Source organism: Mesoplodon densirostris, chromosome 1 (assembly GCF_025265405.1).
Source record: "Mesoplodon densirostris isolate mMesDen1 chromosome 1, mMesDen1 primary haplotype, whole genome shotgun sequence".
Taxonomy (NCBI): Eukaryota; Metazoa; Chordata; class Mammalia; order Artiodactyla; family Ziphiidae; genus Mesoplodon; species Mesoplodon densirostris.
This window is the reverse complement of record NC_082661.1, coordinates 38,565,893-38,588,353: the sequence shown is the minus strand read 5'-3', so window position 1 is coordinate 38,588,353 and position 22,461 is coordinate 38,565,893. Positions and strand designations below refer to the sequence as shown.

Sequence of the window (22,461 nt, the reverse complement as noted above, 5' to 3'; positions counted from 1 at the left end):
TCATTCAGGTTCCTCTGGCAAACCTCGATTTCTTCCTGTCGATTTGGACTTGAACTTCCTGAAGAAGCTCCCAGTGGAGCCGATCGTGGCTTTTGCCGCTGGCGGAGGCTGGGGTCTCACCTCAGGGCAGAATGTCTGGGTCTGGCACCTGTCGGGCTGCCCCCGTGGGCGGAGTTCCCTTTGGACAGAGCCGGGGCTCCACTCCCTACTGACCTTGCAGGTAGACGGGTGGACTCGGGGACAGGTGGGGGCTGTGCTGGGCTTGGGCTCCTCACAGGTACTCTCCGCGGGGCGGGGCCCGGAGGCCGGTGTGGGCTGCACTTGGATTCCTGGTGCAGGCGGGGCCGGGTTAGACTGTGGCCGAAGCCGAAGCTAAGGGGGCCCGGGAGCCGCACGTTTAGGCTGCCTTGGCCGCTCCGCACGGAGGCCTGGCCGAGGCTGGCTCACTCCTAGCGCGGGGGATTCCTGCTCTGACTTGTGCCGGTGGGGAGGGCGCTGGGGGGTGGGCGGCAGCGGCGGTCTTCTTCCCGTGCCGCTCGCTGGCTGTCCTGTGGCCCTCCGCCCTGGGCCCTGATCCTCCTCCACATCTGCGTTCCTCCTCGGCGGAGTGTGCTCAGAGCAGCAGAGGTGGGAGTGTGCTGCTTGCAGCTGGAGGGGACCCTGCCCCGTTCCTGGGGGCAGGGAAGTTGTGCTGCTGTTAGATCCGCTGAAGGCTGAGGCTTCAGGGTGACCCCGTAGCCCTCTGGCTCAGATCTCTTATAACCCAGGAGCAGATACTGGAACATTACCTTGTCTTTCCGGCCTGTCAGCGAGTCCTGGATCTCTGTCTCCGAGTGTAACCATGGACGCCATAAATTCGGTCTGCCTGGGGTCCTGGTAGTCAGAGAGTGGCTCCATGTAGAGCTTTAGTTCCTCATAGCCATGACCCACAGTAATCCACGGATCCTTCACAATTTGCTCTAAAGAGCCTCTCTTGTTGGGATGGAAAATGAGAAATTTCTCTAGCAGATATTCACATTCCATTGACAAGAATCAAATGTGATATATTCTGCTCAGAACCTGCTCCCACAGCTCCTTGTGTTTCTATCTTTCAAAAGGCAGGAATCCATCGACCAGTGTAGACAGGATGACTTCCTGTGGTTCCTCCCTGGAAGAGTTCCGGGCAGCATGGGGGGGACCACTGCAGAAGGTGTCCAGCTTGTTGTGAAAGGTGCATTTGTTGCTGAAGCCAAAGTCTGATGTTCCTGTTCGCATCCAAGAGCAGGTTTTCTGCCTTTAAATCTCTGTGGACAATACCCTCCTGGGGGACTCTGCTTTCAGCTGCTTTGCTTTCCTACTGCCATGTGCCACGAGGTACTCAAACACCTCTCCTCCACTAGAATCCTCCTAACAAGGCAGAGAGTTTCCTCAGCCTCCGTCACTTCAAATACTTCACTATGTTGGGATGATCCAAGCCTTCGTGATTCCTGCTTTGCGGGACAGTGTCCGGAGGCTGGAGGAGTTCCACTGAGTCTCATCAATGATCTTCACGGCTCTCGCTTTCCCAGCCAGGATGTGCCGGCCATCTTCACCGTAGCCCGGTCTTCCTTGCCAACAGTCTCGAGGGTCTGGAGGAGGCCATGTGAATCTGGGTCTCTCCTCAGCAGAGACAGCTTAGAGGCCCCGCAGCACACTGGACTCACTGCTGTGATTGGAGTCGAGGCGTCCTAAGGTCGGCTTACATCTGGGAAGAGCTGGTGAGAAGCTTGGTCCAAATCAAAAGAAAACCAGTTCAAAGTTCACCCCATGAACTGGTCTTTATGACTGAATCAAAACCAATGCCAGACAAAAACGAAAATAAACTAAACAAATAAGAAAAACTGAAAAAGAAGTGAGTAAAAAGAATAAAGAAAAGAGAAAAAAAGAGAATAAAAGGTAAAAATGAGAAAAAGAAAAAAGTGAGAAAAAGAAAGTAACAAATGAAATAGACAAAAATGCCAAGAAGGAAACAGGGTACCTTTGGTCAAAATCTCTCAGGTGACTGAAAAGCAGCTTCCTGAGCCAGAAGGACTGACAATTTAGGCCCAGCCAGGGACTTGGATAAGTGCTAGGAACTCCAAAGCAATAGTTTCGTATGAGGTCATGGGAAGAAATGAATCTACCAACAATGCTGGGGATAATCCATTGTGATTTTCTCACTTTTTGATCTCAAAACCCCCTTACTCTTTTAAAAAAAATATTAAGGGCCTCAGAGAGCTTTTTGTGTGGGTTATAGCAAGTGACATTACCTTATTAGAAATTGAAACCTGTAGTATGCTTCAGTGGCCTTTTCTAGTTTGGAAAGGTGTGATCATTTCTGGCTTTTGAAAACCTCATAATGTCTACACTTAAAATATTCAATATCCTTGAAAATCTGAATGATTCGGCTCAAAATAATGTCACAACTTAATTGGCATTATGATACTGTCTGAAATGCTCTGTTGCATAAGACACAGTAAAGAACATTATTAATAACTCTAAAGCTGAAGGGAAGCTAGCAGGCATCATAGTTTGATTTCTTATTCACAGTTCTGCCCAGGTTCTTTGGAGTACATTTCTCTCTTTCCACACTCTTTCTCTCTTTTGCGTTTTTCTCAGGGCTCTGTACTAACTCCTACTTCTGCCTGGGACATTCTCAGAGATCCACATGGTTTCCTCCCCAACCTCATTCAAGTCTTTGCTCCAATGTCACCTTCTCAGTGCGACCTTCCCTGATTTACCTATTTGGTCTTACAAAACCCCTTGCATGTCTTATCTGCCACCCCTATGTATTATGGAAATTTTTTAAACATACAAAAAATTTTAAAGTATCTTCCTCATGTATCTATCATCCAATATCAATAATTTGCAGCATTTTTGCAATCTTAGTTTATACATAAACACTTCAGTCTGCATTTTTAAATGAATGTATTTTAGAAACACTGCTACCATGCCATTATCAAATCTAAGAGACTAACATTATCATATACCAGTATATATTCAAATCTCCTGGTTATCTCAAAGATGCCTTGTTACAGTTGACATGTTTGACAAGGTACATATATTGCTTTATAATTTTTCCATAGCTATATCACCACTTAAAATACTACATATTTTACATATCTGCTTCCTGTCTTTATCTCCCATTAGAATTTCAACTTTGAGCAAACAGAGATTTTTGTTTTGTCCTTTGTTCTAGGTATCTTCAGCACCTAGAATGGCCTTCACATGAGGTAGGCATCCAATAAATGTTTGTGGAATGAATGAATGAATGGAATTGGCAACAAGGATGTGACAATCAAGGGGTATGCTGTCTAAACCTGGTCACATCTGGTAGTTTCTATCTCTAAAACTTTGAGCAACTTTTCTGAGCCTTGGTTTTCCCATCTGTAAAGTGGGACTCATAACACCCACTTTGCAGAACTGATTGCAGGGCTGCAGTCTTCCTGTGAGAAACAGAGAAAATATGCATACAGTGCCTGGCATGTAGTACACCCTCAATGAGGCTACTATTTGTATTTTTCATTAAGTTACAGATCTTGAGATGAGATCATCCTGGATTAGGATTAGCCCTAAATCCTATGACAGTGTCCTTATGACAGAAAAGGAGAAGACACGGGGACACACAGGGAAGAAGACCATGTGAAGATAGAAGCAGAGACTAGAGTAATGCAGCCACAAACCAAGTAACACAGGACCCATCAGAAGCTAGAAGAGGCAAGAATGGATTCTCCCTTACGACCTTCAGAGGGAGTGTGGCCCTGCAAACACATTGATTTTGGATTTCTAGCCTCCAGAACAGTGGAGAACAAATTTCTGTTGTTTGGAGATTTCTGTCTTATACCAAGTTTGGGAGTACTGTGCCTGGGTTCAACCAGTCCAATGGTTTGCAGCATGTTCACCATATTTTCAATGGATTTGAAGTTCAGCCCAAACTGGTTCTCAGTCTTCATTTATCTCTCTCTCTCTCTCTCTCTCTCTGTCACTATTCTCAATAGATCTTCCCCAACTCCCACCCCCAGTCTCCTACTTTTATGATGGACTCAGAGGCACCAACACATCTAATGATTTCTTTCTGGCTTGTTCAGAGAGTTGTGACAATGGGACAAATATCAATTGGAGGGTCTCTACTTAGGTGATCTGATGCAGTACAAATACATTTTCCATCATCCTATGAAAGGTCAGGAGGGTGGGACAAATAGAAATATCAAGAGTGATTGGAGAGGGCCTGCACAGAACGGGAGAGGCAGCATGTGGAAAGAAAGCCCTCTGGAGTATGGAATTCAAGAGTTTGGAGGATGATTAACAAAGGCATGAGGAAAGGGCAGACAGCAGAAGCAAGAAGAACTACAATCGTGCAGCCTGTGGAACAAAAACCACATTCACAGAAAGACAGACAAGATGAAAAGGCAGAGGGCTATGTACCAGATGAAGAAACAAGACAAAACCCCAGAAAAACAACTAAATGAAGTGGAGATAGACAACCTTCCACAAAAAAAGAATTCAGAATAATGATAGTGAAGATGATCAGGGACCTTGGAAAAAGAATGGAGGCAAAGATTGAAAAAATGCAAGAAACGTTTAACAAAGATCTAGAAGAATTAAAGAACAAACAGAGATGAACAGTACAATAACTGAAATGAAAAATACACTAGAAGGAATCAATAGCAGAATAACTGAGGCAGAAGAACGGATAAGTGATCGGGAAGACAGAAAGGTGGAATTCACTGCCTTGGAACAGAAAAAAGAAAAAAGAATGAAAAGGAAGACAGCTTAAGAACCCTCTGGGACAACATTAAATACAACAACATTCACATTATAGGGGTCCCAGAAGGAGAAGAGAGAGAGAAAGGACCAGAGAAAATATTTGAAGAGATTATAGTTGAAAACTTCCCTAACATAGGAAAGGAAATAGCCACCCAAGTCCAGGAAGCACAGGGAGTCCCATACAGGATAAACCAAAGGAGAAATACACCCAGACACATAGTAATCAAATTGGCAAAAATTAAAGACAAGGAAAAATTATTGAAAGCAGCAAGGGAAAAATGACAAATAACATACAAGGGAACCCCCGCAAGGTTAACATCTGATTTCTCAGCAGAAACTCTACAAGCCAGAAGGGGGTGGCATAACATATTTAAAGTGATGAAAGGGAAGAACCTACAACCAAGATTACTCTACCTGGCAAGGATCTCATTCAGAGTCGATGAAGAAATCAAAAGCTTTACAGACAAGCAAAAGCTAAAAGAATTTTGCACTACCAAACCAGCTCTATAATAAATGCTAAATGAACCTCTCTTAGTGGGAAACACAAGAGAAGAAAAGGACCTACAAAAACAAACCCAAAACAAGAAAATGGTAATAGGATCATACATATCTATAATTACCTTAAATGTGAATGGATTAAATGCTCCAACCAAAAGACACAGGCTCACTGAATGGATACAAAAACAAGAGTCATATATATGCTGACTACAAGAGACCCACTTCAGACCTAGGGACACACACAGACTGAAAGTGAGGGGATGGAAAAAGATATTTCATGCAAACAGAAATCAAAAGAAAGCCAGGTAGCAATACTCACATCAGATAAAATAGACTTTAAAATAAAGAATGTTACAAGAGACAGGAAGGACACTACATAATGATCAAGGGATCAATCCCAGAGGAAGATATAACAATTATAAATAATATGCACCCAATATAGAAGCACCTCAATACATAAGGCAAATGCTAACAGCTATAAAAGAGGAAACTGACAGTAACACAATAATAGTGGGGGACTTTAACACCTCACTTACAACAATGGACAGATCATGTAAACAGAAAATTAATAAGGAAACACAAACTTTAAATGACACAATAGACCAGATAGATTTAATTGATATTTATAGGACACTCCATCCCAAAACAGCAGATTACATGTTCTTCTCAAGTGCACACGGAATATTCTCCAGGATATATCACATGTTGGGTCACAAATCAAGCCTCAGTAAATTTAAGAAAATTGAAATCATATCAAGCATTTTTTTCTGACCACAATGCTATGAGATTAGAAATCAATTACAGGGGAAAAAAAAGTAAAAAACACAAGCACATGGAGGCTAAACAGTATGTTACTAAATAACCAAGAGATCACCAATGAGGAAATAAAAAAATACCTAGAGACAAAGGACAAAACACGATGATCCAAAACCTATGGGATGCAGCAAAAGCAGTTCCAAGAGGGAAGTTTACAGCAATACAATCCTACCTAAAGAAACAACAAACATCTCAAATAAACAATCTAACCTTACACCTAAACGAACTAGAGAAAGAAGAACAAACAAAACCCAAAGTTAGTAGAAGGAAAGAAATCATAAAGTTCAGAGCAGAAATAAATGAAATAGAAACAAAGAAAACAATAGCAAAGATGAATAAAATGAAAAGCTGGTTCTTTGAGAAGATAAAATTGATAAACCATTAGCCAGACTCATCAAAAAAAGAGGGAGAGGACTCAAATCAATAAAATTAGAAATGAAAAAGAAGTTACAGTGGACACCACAGAAATACAAAGCATCCTAAGAGACTACTACAAGCAACTCTATGCCAATAAAATGGACAACCTGGAAGAAATGGACAAGTTCTTAGAAAGGTATTACATTGCAAGACTGAACCAGGAAGAAATAGAAAATATGAACAGACCAATCACAAGTAATGAAATTGAAACTGTGATTAAAAATGTTCTAGCAAACAAAAGTCCAGAACCAGATGGCTTCACGGGTGAATTCTATCAAACATTTAGAGAAGAACTAACACCCATCCTTCTCAAACTCTTCCAAAAAATTGCAGAGGAAGGACTCCCAAACTCATTCTATGAGGCCCCCATCACCCTGATTACAAAACCACACAAAGATACTACAAAAAAAGAAAATTACAGACCAATATCACAGATGAATATAGATGCAAAAATCCTCAACAAAATACTAGCAAACAGAATCCAACAACACATTAAAAGGATCATACACCATGATCAAGAGGGATTTATCCCAGGGATGCAAGTATTCTTCAATATATGCAAATCAATCAATGTGATAGACCATATTAACAAACTGAAGAAGAAAAACCATATCATCATCTCAATAGATGCAGGAAAAGCTTTTGACAAAATTCATACCCATTTATGATAAAAATTTTCCAGAAAGTGGGCATAAAGGGAACCTACCTCAACATAATAAAGGCCATATATGACAAACCCACAGCAAACATATTCTCAATGGTGAAAAACTGAAAGCATTCCTAAGATCAGGAACAAGACAAGGTTGTCCACTCTCACCATTATTATTCAACATAGTTTTGGAAGTCCTAGCCACAGCAATCAGAGAAGAAAAAGAAATAAAGGAATATAAATTGGAAAAGAAGAAGTAAAATTGTCACTGTTTGCAGATGACATGATACTATACATAGAGAATCCTAAAGATGCTCCCAGAAAACTACTAGAGCTAATCAATGAATTTGGTAAAGTTGCAGAATACAAAATTAATGCACAGAAATCTCTTGCATTCCTATACACTAAAGATAAAAAATCTGAAGGAGAAATTAAGGAAACACTCCCATTTCCACTGCAACAAAAAGTAGAAAATACCTAGGAATAAACCTAACAAGGGAGACAAAAGACCTGTATTCAGAAAAGCATAAGACACTGATGAAAGAAATTAAAGATGATACAAACAGATGGAGAGATATACCATGTTCTTGGATTGCAAGAATCAATATTGTGAAAAGGACTCTACTACCCAAAGCAATCTACAGATTCAATGCAATCCCTGTCAAATTACCAATGGCATTTTTTTTTACAGAACTAGAACAAAAAATCTTAAGATTTGTATGGAGACACAAAAGACCCAGAATAGCCAAAGCGGTCTTGAGGGAAAAAAATGGAGCTGGAGGAATCAGACCCCCTGACTTCAGACTATACTACAAAGCTACACTAATCAGGACAATATGGTACTGGCACAGAAACAGAAATATAGATCAATGGAACAGGATAGAAAGCCCAGAGATAAACCCACGCACCTGTGGTGAACTAATCTATGACAAAGGGGGCAAAGACATACAATGGAGAAAAGACAGTCTCTTCAATAAGTGGTGCTGGAAAACTGGACAGCTACATGTAAAAGAATGAAATTAGAACGTTCCGTAACACTATACACAGAAATAAACTCAAAATGGATTAAAAACCTAAATGTAAGACCGGACACTATAAAACTCTTAGAGGAAAACATAGGAAGAACACTCTTTGACATAAAACACAGCAAGATCTTTTTTGATCCTCCTCCTAGAGTAACGGAAAGAAAAACAAAGATAAACAAATGGTACCTAATGAAACTTAAAAAGTTTTTGCACAGCAAAGGAAACTACAAACAAGATGAAAAGACAACCCTCAGAATGGGAGAAAATATTTGCAAATGAATCAATGGACAAAGGATTAATCTCCAAAATATATAAACAGTTCATGCAGCTCAATATTAAAAAAACAAACAACCCAATCCAAAAATGGGCAGAAGACCTAAATAGACATTTCTCCAAAGAAGACATACAGACGGCCAAGAAGCACATGAAAAGCTGCTCAACATCACTAATTATTAGAGAAATGCAAATCAAAACTAGAATGAGGTATCACCTCACACCAGTCAGAATGGGCATCAACAGAAAATCTACAAATGACAAATGCTGGAGAGGGTGTGGAGAAAAGGGAACCCTCTTGCACTGTTGGTGGGAATGTAAATTGATATAGCCACTATGGAGAACAGTATGGAGGTTCCTTAAAAAACTAAAAATAGAATTACCATATGACCCAGCAATCCCACTACTGGGCATATACCCAGAGAAAACCGTAATTCAAAAAGACACATGCACCCGCATGTTCATTGCAGCACTATTGACAATAGCCAGGTCATGGAAGCAACCTAAATGCTCATCGACAGACAAATGGATAAAGAAGAAATGGTACATACATACAATGCAATCTTACTCAGCCATAAAAAGTAACGAAATTGGGTCATCTGTAGAGACGTGGATGGATCTAGAGACTGTCATACAGAGTGAAGTAAGTCAGAAAGATAAAAACAAATATCGTATATTAACGCATATATGTGGAACCTAGGAAAATGGTACAGATGAACCGGTGTGCAGGGCAGAAATTGAGACACAGATGTAGAGAACAAACATAGGGACAGCAAGGGGGGAAAGTTGTGGGGGGTGGTGGTGGGGTGGTGTTGGGATGAATTGGGAGATTGGGATCGACATGTATACACTAATATGTATAAAATGGATAACTAATAAGAACCTGCTGTATAAAAACATAAAATAGGGCTTCCCTGGTGGCGCAGTGGTTGAGAGTCCGCCTGCCGATGCAGGGGACACGGGTTCGTGCCCCGATCCCGGAAGATCCCACATGCCGCGGAGCGGCTGGGCCCGCGAGCCATGGCCGCGGAACCTGTGTGTCCGGAGCCTGTGCTCCGCAACGGGAGAGGCCACAGCAGTGAGAGGCCCGCGTACAGCAAAAAAAAAAAAAAAAAAACATAAAATAAAAATTAAAAAAAGAGTGATTGGAGATAGAAATATCTCAAATAGGAGACAAATCAGTGTGTGTACATGTGTATGTGCTTGTGTGTGTATGTGTGTGGGCTGATGTGTATGATTAGTGTGTGTGCGTCCAGGTAAGAGAAGCAGGATTCTGGCTTAAAAACTTAAGTGGTACTAAGCTGAGTCTGACTCCACCAGGCCCCTGGGGGCATTCAGGGGTTAATTGTTACTGTTGTGTCGCTGTGTGGGGTGGTGCCCTTCTGGGGGCCATTTGCAGAAATGACTAGGAGTGTCTTGGATAGATTTTAAGGTAAGGGAAGAGAAAATGGGAACACAGATTTGGTGTGAGGAACATGACTCAGTGTGAAAGGGAAGGGAGTAGTTTTCATTCTAGATCTGCCTTCCCTTTCTGTCCGGCCTAGGCACTTACTTGTGTAGGTAAAAGTACATTAAAGCTCTTCTGTCACCACACTTTCCATATGTGGTAACCCAGCTACATGCAGGGAGTCAAGGCAAACCTTTCTGCCAGTTCACTGGGGAGCAGGTGGCCTGGCCAAGGACACCAGACTCAGCTTGGGCTTTGGAGAGAGCAGTGGCAGGAGTGTCACCATGGCATGGGAAGCAGGGAGGAGAAGCCCCATGGAGATTCCATGGAGCTCCCAGACATATTTGGGAGTGGGGGGGTAGACTAGGGCAGGGCTGGATTCTGCTCTTGTGGGTGGAAATGGAGCGAGAGAAACAGGGTTTTACTTCTCTCTTCTGTTTCTCTCATGGAGGTGCCGGTTTTGACTCCAGGCTGGAATGATGTGGGAATCACTGGTGACAGGAGGGGTATGAATCCAGTTACATTTATTGAAAGCCTGTCATTGCTGGAACTCATTGAAAACAAGCTTATTTTACAAAGCCAATGAAAAGAACTTGTAAGACTTGTTATAATTTAGTGAAATTGATCAATAAAAAGAATTTACTTTGCATAGATGTGGATAACAAACGAATGACAAAATCTCCACGATTAGAACCTATTAAGGCTATCATATCCTATTTGCATCATACACTTGTGGTCGTATGGCCCTCCTCTCTCCCCTCAGTCTCTCTCAGCCATCTCAGGCCTGTCAGTCAGGAGGTGTCCAGTATCTGGCAGCATCTCAGCATCTCCACTCAGGCCTCCACTCACCCAGCAGCTTCTCCCAGAAGAGCAGCTAGGAATCCTGGCGATCAGGGACTCCCACTGGGTCACCTTTAATTGTGGTGAAGTGTTCTGCTTTTCACTCAAGTACTGTGGTTACCATGGGCAAGGCGCTGTGTTAGGCAGAGTGGGGAAATCTGCATGGCTCCACACACCGCCTTCACCCTTAGGAGTGTTTCAGGAGAGTGAACACACTGAAATTAGAAAAGGAAGAGAAAAGAAAGCAACAGAAGGACAGTGTCATGTAGTGTTCATGTCCTGATGTAGTCTCATTTGTTTACTTTTGCTTTTAGTGCTTGTGCTTCTGGTGTCATATCCAAAAATATCATTGTCAAGACGGATGTCAAGGAGCTTTTTCTGCAAGGACAATTTTAACGGACCCTGGAGGGGTGGAGGGCGCTGTCAGATTTTCCCACTAGGGGGCGGGCTTGGCCAACTCACTGGCCCCTTGTGAGCTGGGCGGTGGTGGCCTGTCCATCTTCTTTCCCCACAAAGGTTTCCACAACCCCTTCAGAAGTGAGTGCTTGAAAAACACCATTTTTCTTTTGTAGTTCTTGAAAAGGACTACTCAGAAAATTACCAAAATACAGAAAACCACAAAGAAAATTTATCCACAGTCTTAGAACACTGGGAGTCCACTAGCATTTTAGTGTGGAATGAGTTGACTTTTCCTTTTTAAAGTAGCAACTGGCATCTCAATTCCTTTTGTGTGTGGGGGGTTCTATTTCCTTTCTTCATGTATTCTTTTTCTTTTTCTTTTTTTGAGAAAAATAAACTGGTTCATTTTCTGGGTTCAGAGCGGGAGGACATCTTGTCCCTGGATACAGGAAGGAGAGAGATGGGGTGTGGGGACTGGGTGTCCTCTGACAAAAGGGATTCAGAGCTGGGAGGAAGCTGGATGACCTGGCTCTTTTTTGGCAACAAATGCAAAATCGTTTGTTGCACTGTGTGAATGGGTATTTTAGGGGTGCTGTGCGGAGGTGTTAATTTCACATCTAGGTCAAAACAAACACCATAAACATGGAGTCTGGGATGAGGGAACTCAGGAGGCCATGAGCACAGAAACCCACGTGAAGCTGCAGAAATCTGGAGCTTTGGACTTCAGGCATTTGGACATCTACAGTTTGTGGTGAATTGACAGGGGTGAGTCAGCTATACCCGGAAATCTGGGGAAAGGAAAACATCTGGCTGGGTTATTGTGTCAAGGTAGAAATATACCACTGGAATCATGCTGTTATTATATATATATATATATATATATATATATATATATATATATATATGTGTATGTATGTATGTATCAATACACCACTACTCCTTCCAGTGACCACAGGAGACATCAGCTACCAATTCATGGGAGCTGATACTCAAGAAGAAACTTTCTGCTCATCTTGGCTTAACCATAATACCCATTCTAGAGAGGACAATCCTCTTATAATGCCTTTGATGGATGATTCAAGGCTTCCCACATTTGCCTCCAACTTTTCTCTCTAGCTCTAAACAACGACATGCCATCAAATGGAATGCTCTCTGGTGCCCAACAAAGCCTTCACTGTTCTTTTATTACTTTGTAAGTCTTTGGACGTCTCCAGCAGCGCTCCCGTCTCAATAACATTCCAGCATCCTTCAGCGAGTATCCAAGAGCTGCTTCTGCAGCAAAGTCTTCTAACCATTTAAGCTTCAGAGGAGTTTATGTGATCACTTCTTCATTTAAATCTTCACAGCACTCTGTATATTTTAGTAAACCCTAGCAAGTGTTTTGCCACCAAGACTTCTTCCATGGTTAATGCTTTTTGTTTCCTGTTTAAGAAACCACGTCTGCCCCAATTTACCTAAGTATCAATCAAATCACATTTTTGACAGCCAGGAAAGAAGTCTGCTAGGAAAAATATTGTAAAGTGGGGAGCAGCGAGGAGGCTGCTAAGGAGAAGATCAGGCCACAATTGTCAGGACTTTATTGATCACTTAGTCAAAAGATTTAACCAATGTATAGATGGAGATGGTACGTTTGGGATGTTCAATGAGATATTCCTGTAGGTCATTTGTTGTAATTACAGCAATTTGGGAGTGCCCTGGTGGCCTAGTGGTTAGGATGTGGCACTTTCTCTGCAGAGGCTCAGTTCCGATCCCTGGTCAGGGAACCATCCTGTATGTTGTGCAGCGCAGCCGAAAAATACCAAAAAAAAAAAATAATAATAATAATTTTTTTTTTTAAAATAACAGAAATTTGAAGTAAAACGAGGTAGAGTGAATAACACTATTTGCCATTTCCTCAAGATGCTCTGTGAATATGAAGAATGTATTGGGCCATAGAGCAAGGACTACCACCCTTTAGCTCGTGGACTATAGTACAGTCTGCCAGTTGCTTTCATAAATATGTCTTACTGGAACATGTATTGTCTATGACTGCTTTTGTACTGTAACAGCAGAGTTAAGGAGTTGAGACAGAGACTGTGTTGCCCACAATGCTGAAAATAGTTACTACCTGGGCCTTTAAAAATATTAGCAATCTCTGCTAGAGAACATTATTATAGCTGTGATTACCATTCCTGGGATCCTTGAGACTCACCAGATGGTAGAAACTGCTGATGGTGTGCCAGGGACCCCTGGACAAAAGTACAGACACCCTCTGGGGTATTTTTTGGTTATTTGAAATGTTTCAATGCTTCCTATGAGACATAATTTAATTAAATAATAACAAGAATCTAAAATAGAGCAAAGGATTGCCTCTGGTCTTGCATTCTGCTGTAAGAATATTTGCACACTTGTTGCTTTGAATTGTCTTTGTTAGAGAAGAGAGAATGGAAACCCAAATGAAAATGAGAGACATATATGGACGTCGTCATTGTCAGTCATCTGGGGATAATTAGAGAAGGAGACAGATGACCTTGAGGGAAAGGACCATATCCATGGACATAGGATATGTGCACAGTGCCTGATTCCAGGCAGCCTTTGGTGTGGGTCCTCTTAAAAGGGGGATGCTCAATTCTCTGCTCTGCTCGGTCCCCAAAAGCAGCCCACAAGTTAAAAAGAGAGACCTCTGTGTTGGACAGCTAACCAGGGCAGATCACGTCCTCATCGTATCTTAATTAGGAAATAAAAGGATATTTTAAAAAATCATTTTTGACTAATGTCTGTCCCTTAGCATCTTGGATCTTGTATACATTGACTCAAACAACAATACTGCTTATGCTACTGAAATCTGGCAAGATGAAGAAAATTTCCCCTGATCCTTGGACCGTGACAAGAGACTATGGGTAAGCATGGGGACTGGGGCTCCCAGCAAGAACTGTCATTTCTATGTCTGATGGAAGGGAGGTGACTTCCCTGAGGATCGACTTTCTTGGAGTTTCCTTTCTCAGGACCCACAGAGATGAAGAATGGTTTCGTTTTTTTGGTGCTGCTGCTATTATTAGCAGAGGCTTCTGGTGCTATGACTTCTGTCATCATCCCAGAAATCAAGAATGCATTGCTCAACAATGACGTTTCTTTTCCTGTAAACACACACACACACACACACATTTGGTTGACTGAAATGGCAATGTATTTGCTGTGTGATACTGTGTAAGAAACTAGCTCTTTCAGTTCCTCCTCTGAAAATGGGGTTATTGACCACCTACCTCCTGGGGCTGTTGTGAATATCAAGTAAGATGATCCCTGTGAATGGCTTCACTTGATTAATGTAGCTTGTTGTTGCCCATAATGATAACAGTACTAACAAATAACATTTTCAGATGCTTTCCATGTGCCAGGCAATGTTACAGGCACTTTATATGTATCTCACTTAATCCTCACAAGAGATATAAGAAATCTAAGCTCAGAAAGGCTAAACAACTTACACAAGGTCACAAAAAGAATGTGTTAATTTCATCTGCCAATTAGTTCTAAGGTCCTGAGTCCTGGTTTTTAAGGTTTCCTTTCTTTTTCTGTGTAAATCAAGTTCCTAGCAGGAAACTGATGTTGAACTCAAGCTGAGTAATTAAAGAAAGTTGAATAAGAAGTGGTTTGGGTTCAGAGATAAGAAGAGATGATATAACACCCTGGAGCTAATAACACACTAGGGCCCCAAGCCCCAAGAGAAAGGAGAAGTTACAGGAACCTGAAAAAACAAGTGTAAACAGAAGGCCAACTGACAGCACCTGTGGGCTTCAGCAGAGGAACGTTCTGCAGGGTGGAAGCCCCAGAAGCGACGAGGATACCACTCCCTCCCTCTGAGCTCTTGTGTCTCCCTTTGGCCAAACCCACTGGGAAGCCAGAGACCATGGAGCTCCCTCTCTGACGGTGACAGTCTGGTGGGGAAGGATGCAGAGTGGATCTGAAGGGGCAAGTGGAAACTATCGAGTCCTGACTCCATGGAGTCATAATGCCTACATTTCTTGGTTTACAGAAATGCATGCTCAGAAGCAAAAACTTAGAGGTAGAGGAGAAGGAAACACAGAGAAATAAATAAAGATAAAAAGTATTGCTGGGGCCTCCCTGGTGGCGCAAGTGGTTGAGAGTCCGCCTGCCGATGCAGGGGATACGGGTTCGTGCCCCAGTCTGGGAGGATCCCATATGCCGCGGAGCGGCTGGGCCCGTGAGCCATGGCCGCTGGGCCTGCGCGTCCGGAGCCTGTGCTCCGCAACGGGAGAGGCCACAACAGTGAGAGGCCCACATACCGTACCGCAAAAAGGAAAAAAAAAAAAAAAAAAAAAGTATTGCTAACATTTTGGTGTATACCTTCCCCAAGAAGCAAACTTAGAGAACCACCCTCACGTGTCACTACCAAATCTTCTACTTGCCTAAATCTATGCCTTCAGCCTGCCTTCCCTTCCATAGTTTGGATGAATTATCCCTAGTGTTTTAAAAAAAACGGTTGAGCATCATAATTTTGTTCTAGTTCACATCCCATTTCACCTCCTTAAAGACTTCTCTCCAGCAATTGTCAGCTCTTTGGTATCACAGTTTTTCCATCCCTACTGCATCACTCTCATCAGCACATAAATATTCATTAATATCACCCACTTTCAAAAATAATCTCCCCTCAGCCATCTCCAGCTATAGCCACCCAAGTTCCTGCTTTTACAGCGAAACTTCTCAGAAGAACTGTCTCCTCACTTCTTCTTTTCTCAACTCATTGCAAAAGAGCATTTCCTTCATCACTTTTTTTTTTTTTTTCCCAGTAGGCGGGCCTCTCACTGTTGTGGCCTCTCCCGTTGCGGAGCACAGGCTCCGGAATCGCAGGCTCAGCGGCCATGGCTCACAGACCCAGCCGCTCCGCAGTATGTGGGATCCTCCCGGACCGGGGCACGAACACGTGTCCCCTGCATCGGCAGGCGGACTCTCAACCACTGTGCCACCAGGGAAGCCCCGAAAGGATATTCCTTAAAAAAAATTTTTTAATTAATTTTTATTGCAGTATGGTTGCTTTACGATGTTGTGTTAGCCTCTACTGCACAACAAAATGAATCAGCCAGACACATATAGATATGCCCTCCCTTTTGGACTTCCCTCCCATTTAGGTTATCACAGTGCATTATGTAGAGTTCCCTGTGCTATACAGTATGTTCCCATCAGTTGTCTATTTTATACATAGTATCAATAGTGTATATGTGTCAATCCCAGTCTCCCAATAGGATATTCTTTTTTGACTGGGGTTGACACCCTTTAGGAGGAGAATGCTATTTGTCATGCTCCCCATTTCTTGTCTGGTGAATCTGTGCTATGTCTCAGAGTGTTCATCTTTCTGTTTTTCCCCCCCACAGTGAGACCACAAAGAACTCCTTGGACAGCAGCCTATGGCAACTAAAATGCCATTTCACCTGGAACTTGGTAGAGGGAGAAAATTCCTTGGATGATTTTGAAGACAGAGTGTGTAACCTGATTGAGTTTCAGAACAGTGAATTCCAAGCCACAATGTGCAACATATTGGTCTACATAAAACACTGCAGAGGCCAGCACGAGGCAGCCCTGGGATGCTTACGGCAGGCTGAAGAGTTCATCCAGCGAGAGCACGCTGACCAGGCAGAGATCAGAAGCCTGGTCACCTGGGGAAACTACGCCTGGGTCTACTACCACCTGGGAAGATTCTCAGAAGCTCAGGTTTATGTAGACTAGGTGAAACAAGTATGCCAGAAGTATTCCAGCCCCTACAGAATTGAGCATCCTGAGATGCATTGTGAGGAAGGGTGGACATGGTTAAGGTGTGGAGGAAACCAAAATGAAAGGGCCAAGGTGTGTTTTGAGAAGGCTCTGGAAAAGAAACCCAAGACCCAGAATTCTCCTCTGGACTGGCCATCGCGAGCTACCGTCTGGATAACTGGCCACCGTCTCAGAATCCCGTTGACCCTTTGAGGCAAGCCATTCAGCTGAATCCTGACAACCAGTATGTCAAAGTCCTCTTGGCCCTGAGACTTCAAAAGATTAATAAAGAAGGTGAAGGAGAGAGGTCAGTCAAAGAAGCTTTGGAGAAAGCCCCATTGGCAACAGATGTGCTTCGTGGGGCAGCAAAGCTGTATGGAAGAAAAGGTGACCTGGACCAAGCTATAGAACTCCTGAGAAAGGCTCTAAAATGCATGCCAAACAACACCTACCTGCATTGCCACATTGGGTGCTACTATAGGGCCAAAGTTCTTCAAATACAGTAAATGGGTGGGAAAAGAGAGAAGTTACAGGAATACGACATGCTCTAGATCATTTAAAGAGAGCTGATGAGAGCAATGGAAATTTCTTCCATATCTGCTCCTGTATCGCCTGTCTCTCTTCACAAGCATGTCGGTATGAAGACGCAGAGTATTACTTTCAAAAAGAATTCAGCAAAGAGCTACCTCCTGTAGCCAAACAAGTGCTCCATCTGCGATATTGCAACTTTCAGCTGTATCAAATGAAGTGTGAAGACAAGGCCATCCACCATTTTATGACAGGTGTGAAAATAAACCAGGAGTCAAAGGAGAGAGAAAAAAATGTAAAACAGACTGCAAAAATTTGCCAAAATCAACCTCTCAAAAAACAGAGCAGATCCTAAGGCTTTGCATCTCTTGGCGTTTCTTCAGGAACTGAATGGAGAAATGCAGCCAGCAGAGAAAAACTCTGAGAGGGTTTTGGACTCTGGAAACCTCATCCCTTTAGCATCTTTAAGCGAGGAATAAGAATCGGAATGTGGTACCCATAGGGCTACTGCTGGAAGGGAGCTGAAACCCTTCCACCAAGTTGGTATTCAAAATATTTAACATCTGGTATGGCATTGGCATGGACTTAGGCCCTGGCCACAGTACAGGATCAGGGTTAAGGAGAAACTCTGCTGGGTAAGTGTTAACACTTGAATGGCTCAGAGAGTTCTGGGAGGGGGACTAGATTGGGTGAAGGTCCTGGGGCTCAGTAAAGGGGCTATTTCCCAATTGACCTCTTGGGATCAGTTGGCACTCTGACATTCCCTCTGTGGGGTGATGTCTTGGGTTTCTTTCTCTGTTTTTATAAAGCAGTCAGATACCTCACACCTGTAACACTGTGGTCCTTTTAAGCAATGTTTTTCCATCCTTGGAGTCATTTTAGATCCTGTACAGATTGGTCCTGTGATTCAGTTCAATGCAGGCTGTCACAAAATATGCCAGTGGCATACTGATTACTCGGAATTTGTTGCTTGAGAAAACAGCCAGCGCCAGAAGAACACTCTGACCGTCCTCTGAAAGCAGGAAATAAATCTCCCATGTGAAAGGTACCCTCACTGTAGCAGGAGGTAGGGAGACATCCTTGTCGCCGGAGACAGGGAATTGAGGGCCGAGAAGGCTATGTAAACCAGGTCTGCTTAGATTCTCCACTAATTCGTACCCAAGCCCAAGTTTCTTTGCCTTGGCAATTCCTCACAAATTTATTATTTCTTTGCCTAAAAGGTATAAAAGCTGCTTGCTTTGGTCACTTCTTAGGCTGTATCTATGAGACCTCCATATGTATGAAATTAACTTAGATTTTCTCCTGTTCATTTGTCTTGTGTCAATTTAATTATTAGATCAGCCAGAGGAACCCCAAAGGGTAAGGTGAAATTGCCCCTCCCCGACACCCTGCATAGACACTAACGTGTTGTGTCCATCCAAAGGCTGGGGGACCAAAGCCTAGAGAGGGCTGGGTGCTCTCTCTCTCTCCCTTCTGCCTTTTTCCCCCTCCTCTTCAGAAAAGCTTCCATCTAGGATTGTCTCTACAAACTCTACAAACAACATGAGTTCAACTGCCCCATTAACTGAAGGGGGAAGAGAGTTTTTAGAAAAAGAGAGCAGAGAACAGGTCAAATCTAGAAGGAACATATCTAAAAGAAATGGGGTCCGGCAACCACAATACAAGAGTTTCAGGAGGCATGTGGGGAGATTTCACCTCCTTTCTGCCCGCCCTGTAATCATAACACACCATGTGAAGGATTAAAAAGTAGATTCTGTACAATATGCTAGAAACCAAAATAATACTTTTCTTTAAAACTTATATGGAAAAATGTCTTACCAGTAGGAATGGGGAAAGATAGGCAAAAGAGAAGGAGGGAACAATGCTGGTTTGTCATCGTAGATTATAAACATATGGAGAAATTTTCATTTTCTTAGCCACTATGGGGAAAATGTCTTGATAACATGAAGACTTGCTTTATTCAGAAATGCTTTGATGAGCCCAGGTTCAAGATGATAGGAAAGCGGCTGGACAGAGGAATTATTGGGTGGTTAAGGACCTAGTGAAAGGTCTTAGGAAATAATAATGGAGGTTTCTTTCCCCCATTAGAAATATTGTATATTAGGTGATATAAAACTTCATTTAACCCTGAAAATCTTGAGGGAAACCACAAAAGTCATGGTATGCCTGGAGCAATTGGGATTTTCTAGGTAAATATTGAATGGCCAGGAACAGACATCAAGGTTGGTGTGAATCAAAACAGTTAGCTGACCCAGCATGAGACCACCAGTCACCCTCTGGGTTGCAAAATGATTGCCTGTTGGAATTAATTTAAATTTAAATGGTGGTTATCAGGGGCTGGGGTGTGGGGGGGAATAAGAGAGATGTAGTTTAAGGGTATAAACTTCCAACTGGTAGATAAATAAGACCTGGAGGTTTAATGCACAATATAGTGAATATTTTTTGTTTTAAAATAGCATGGTGTGCACTTGAGATCGGTATACACAGTGTGGAGGCCTGAAAGAGTCATCGATTTAATTAATAAATAACTTAGGTGTGATGGAACATAAAGGCGTGTTCTGGTTTTTCTGAAATTTTACTGTACCTTAAATCTTCCAGACTCAACTACTGATAAATACAATGTTACACTGAGCATGAATTGGCTCCGTATGACACAGACTGGCCTAACTTCATGACCACTGAATAGAACAACCATTTCCTCTACAGCTTTAAGAGTCCAGGGCTTCAGCTTACACCCTGACACCACCACCACGCACCCCATGTACATAAACACCCTGCCCCCACAGGGAAGCAGGGGGGCTGCGGCCCTTCTCTCTGCTAGATCTTGTCAACATCTTGTGCTTCCACCCACATTCTCTCTCCTCTTCTGATGTCCACTACGAGAAACGTGGAGTTTCTCCAATTCTGTTTTAGGCCACATCCTGCAGGCAATCTAAACAAACATAGGAGAATGTTTTCTGTTAAGTAAAGAACAGAGAGAGACAGGAAGCCGAGAAGTCTCTCTTCTTTCTCAAGAGGCCTCTGGTGGAAAATATAATTCACACCAGCCGCAAAGGTAAACTTATTCTATTGCACTGACTTGGGCAAGTGTCCATTGCAGGGGAAGATTTAGCTCACTTGGCCTGAGTAACTTATTATCGGATCTGGTGCCTGGGGAGAAAAACTGCGAGCGTTCTGAGTGGAGGGTAAGATGGGCAGGCATGCTGACCTTGAGAGACGACCATCGGCGACTGCAGAGTGCTAAAGAAGGTACCCCAGGTGTATGTGATCTTGTCCTTGCACGTCATGCCACCAAAACCCTTGCTGGAACAGGAGCCCAAAAGGAAAAAAGGTAGAAAGGGTAGGGAAGAGATGTATATCATATGACACTTAATATTTATTCGAGGACTTAAAGCTAAGAGAAATGATTGGAAAACAATCAAAACAATTATGTATGTAGCTCTTGTTTCCTGAAATCTCACTATCCAGAAATAACAAATGGAGCCACATTAAATGGAATGACTTGTAATTCCCTGGCGTTTAACCATATCTCTTGGTGCATTTCCCTCCCCTCAGATACTCACCAGATAGATAACAAGCCCCCAACAGGTGTCTCCTAAGTGTGGATGAACAGGTCTGTCAGACTTACCTGATAACATCTGCCTCTTGCATGGCTCCAGCACCCACAATGTCCTCTGCCCACAAACCTGCTTCAATACAGCTCGTCATTCTCTGTATTTGATTGTCACCTGGAGAGTACTGATATCCCTGCCAAAGACGTTCTCAAGTGTGTTGATGCCCATGAAGGAGTGAGGAGAATTTCTCTCATCCTGCCTGGGTTCTAAGTGATACTAATTATTCCTCAGCCTCAGAGTCCTCAGCAAAAGATTCATCAGCCTCTGCCCCCAGCCCCCTTTTCCACACAACTTTCATCTTTCTTTCCACTTCATGTCAGCTGACTTGCACAATGTGTGTCCAGGGCGACTGGAACCATGGAAGTGTGAGAATCCTGAAGATAATCACAGATAGGATCCTTAGCATGTGCAGCGTCAACCCTGGAGGCCAATGTGGAAAATGTGCGCTCCAACTAGAGACCACGTACTCCTGTTACCTCCCTTCCTCCACCATTTCCCCCATCGTCTCTTTTGGGGAAGGAGGTAACCTGATTTGACTAATTACAAAATTTCCTTATGATTTACAGCATAGTTGCCTCATTACTGGTAATCTATGCCTTCTTGGGAGGCCACAAAGAGGGAAACTGACTAAAATCTTTTCTGTAAAAATGGTAAAGTGCCTTTGGAAAAACAGTTTGGCAGTTCCTCAAATGGTTAAACACAGAATTACCACATGACCCAGCCATTTTATTCCTAGGTATATACCCAAGAGAAATGGAAACGCACATTCACATAAATTTGTACATGAATGTTTATAGGAGTATTCACAATAGCCAAAAGGCGGATCCATCAATTGATGAACTGATGTATTAAATAAAGTATCTCCATACAGTGGGGTATTATTCAGCAATAAAAATAAAGTACTTACTGATACATGCTACAACATAGATGACATTTGAAAATATTATGCTAAATGAAAGAAGCCAGTCACAAAAGGTCACATATTGTATGATTCTATTTATACGAAATGTCCAAAGTAGGCAAATCTATAAGAGACAGAAAGTACATTAGTGGTTGCCTAGGCCTGGGAGGGATGGGAGGACTGGAGGTGACAGCAAAGGGGGGTAGGGTTTCTTTTTGGGGGAAATGAGAATATTCTAAAATTGACTGTGGTGATGGTTGCACAGCTCTGTGAAATGCTGAAACTATTGAATTGTATAGTTTAAATGGGTGAATTGTACGGTATGTGGATTATATTTCAATATGGCTATTTAAAAAAAGAATGAGTACTCTTGTTATAAATGTATATAAAGAAAGCAAGCTTTCCTTTCATTGCCTTCTATTTTTAACCTCTAAGTTTGTTGGCACTGTGCTGTGCCCTTCTTATTAATAACATTTTAAGTACCATCATTACTTTTGCACTCAAGAGACATGTTGGAGAAATTCTATATTCTATTTTCTGAGTAGGGT

At 42.6% G+C, this 22,461-nt stretch overlaps 1 long non-coding RNA gene and 2 pseudogenes across 1 annotated transcript in view; 1 reads left to right on the top strand and 2 right to left on the bottom strand.

Annotated features, from left to right (window-relative positions):
* On the bottom strand, positions 1-3,950 carry LOC132487932 (serine/threonine-protein kinase MARK2-like; annotated as a pseudogene).
* Positions 3,951-10,826: 6,876 nt separating this feature from the next.
* The window catches only part of LOC132492639 (uncharacterized), a 13,971-nt gene continuing 2,336 nt past the window's right edge, over positions 10,827-22,461 (bottom strand). The window contains exons 2-3 of the long non-coding RNA XR_009532837.1: positions 20,607-20,701; positions 10,827-10,944 (exon numbers count right to left, since the gene is read on the bottom strand). This is a non-coding gene — a long non-coding RNA (uncharacterized LOC132492639). The remainder of the gene's footprint in view (positions 10,945-20,606; positions 20,702-22,461) is intronic.
* On the top strand, positions 16,499-17,877 carry LOC132500331 (interferon-induced protein with tetratricopeptide repeats 2-like; annotated as a pseudogene).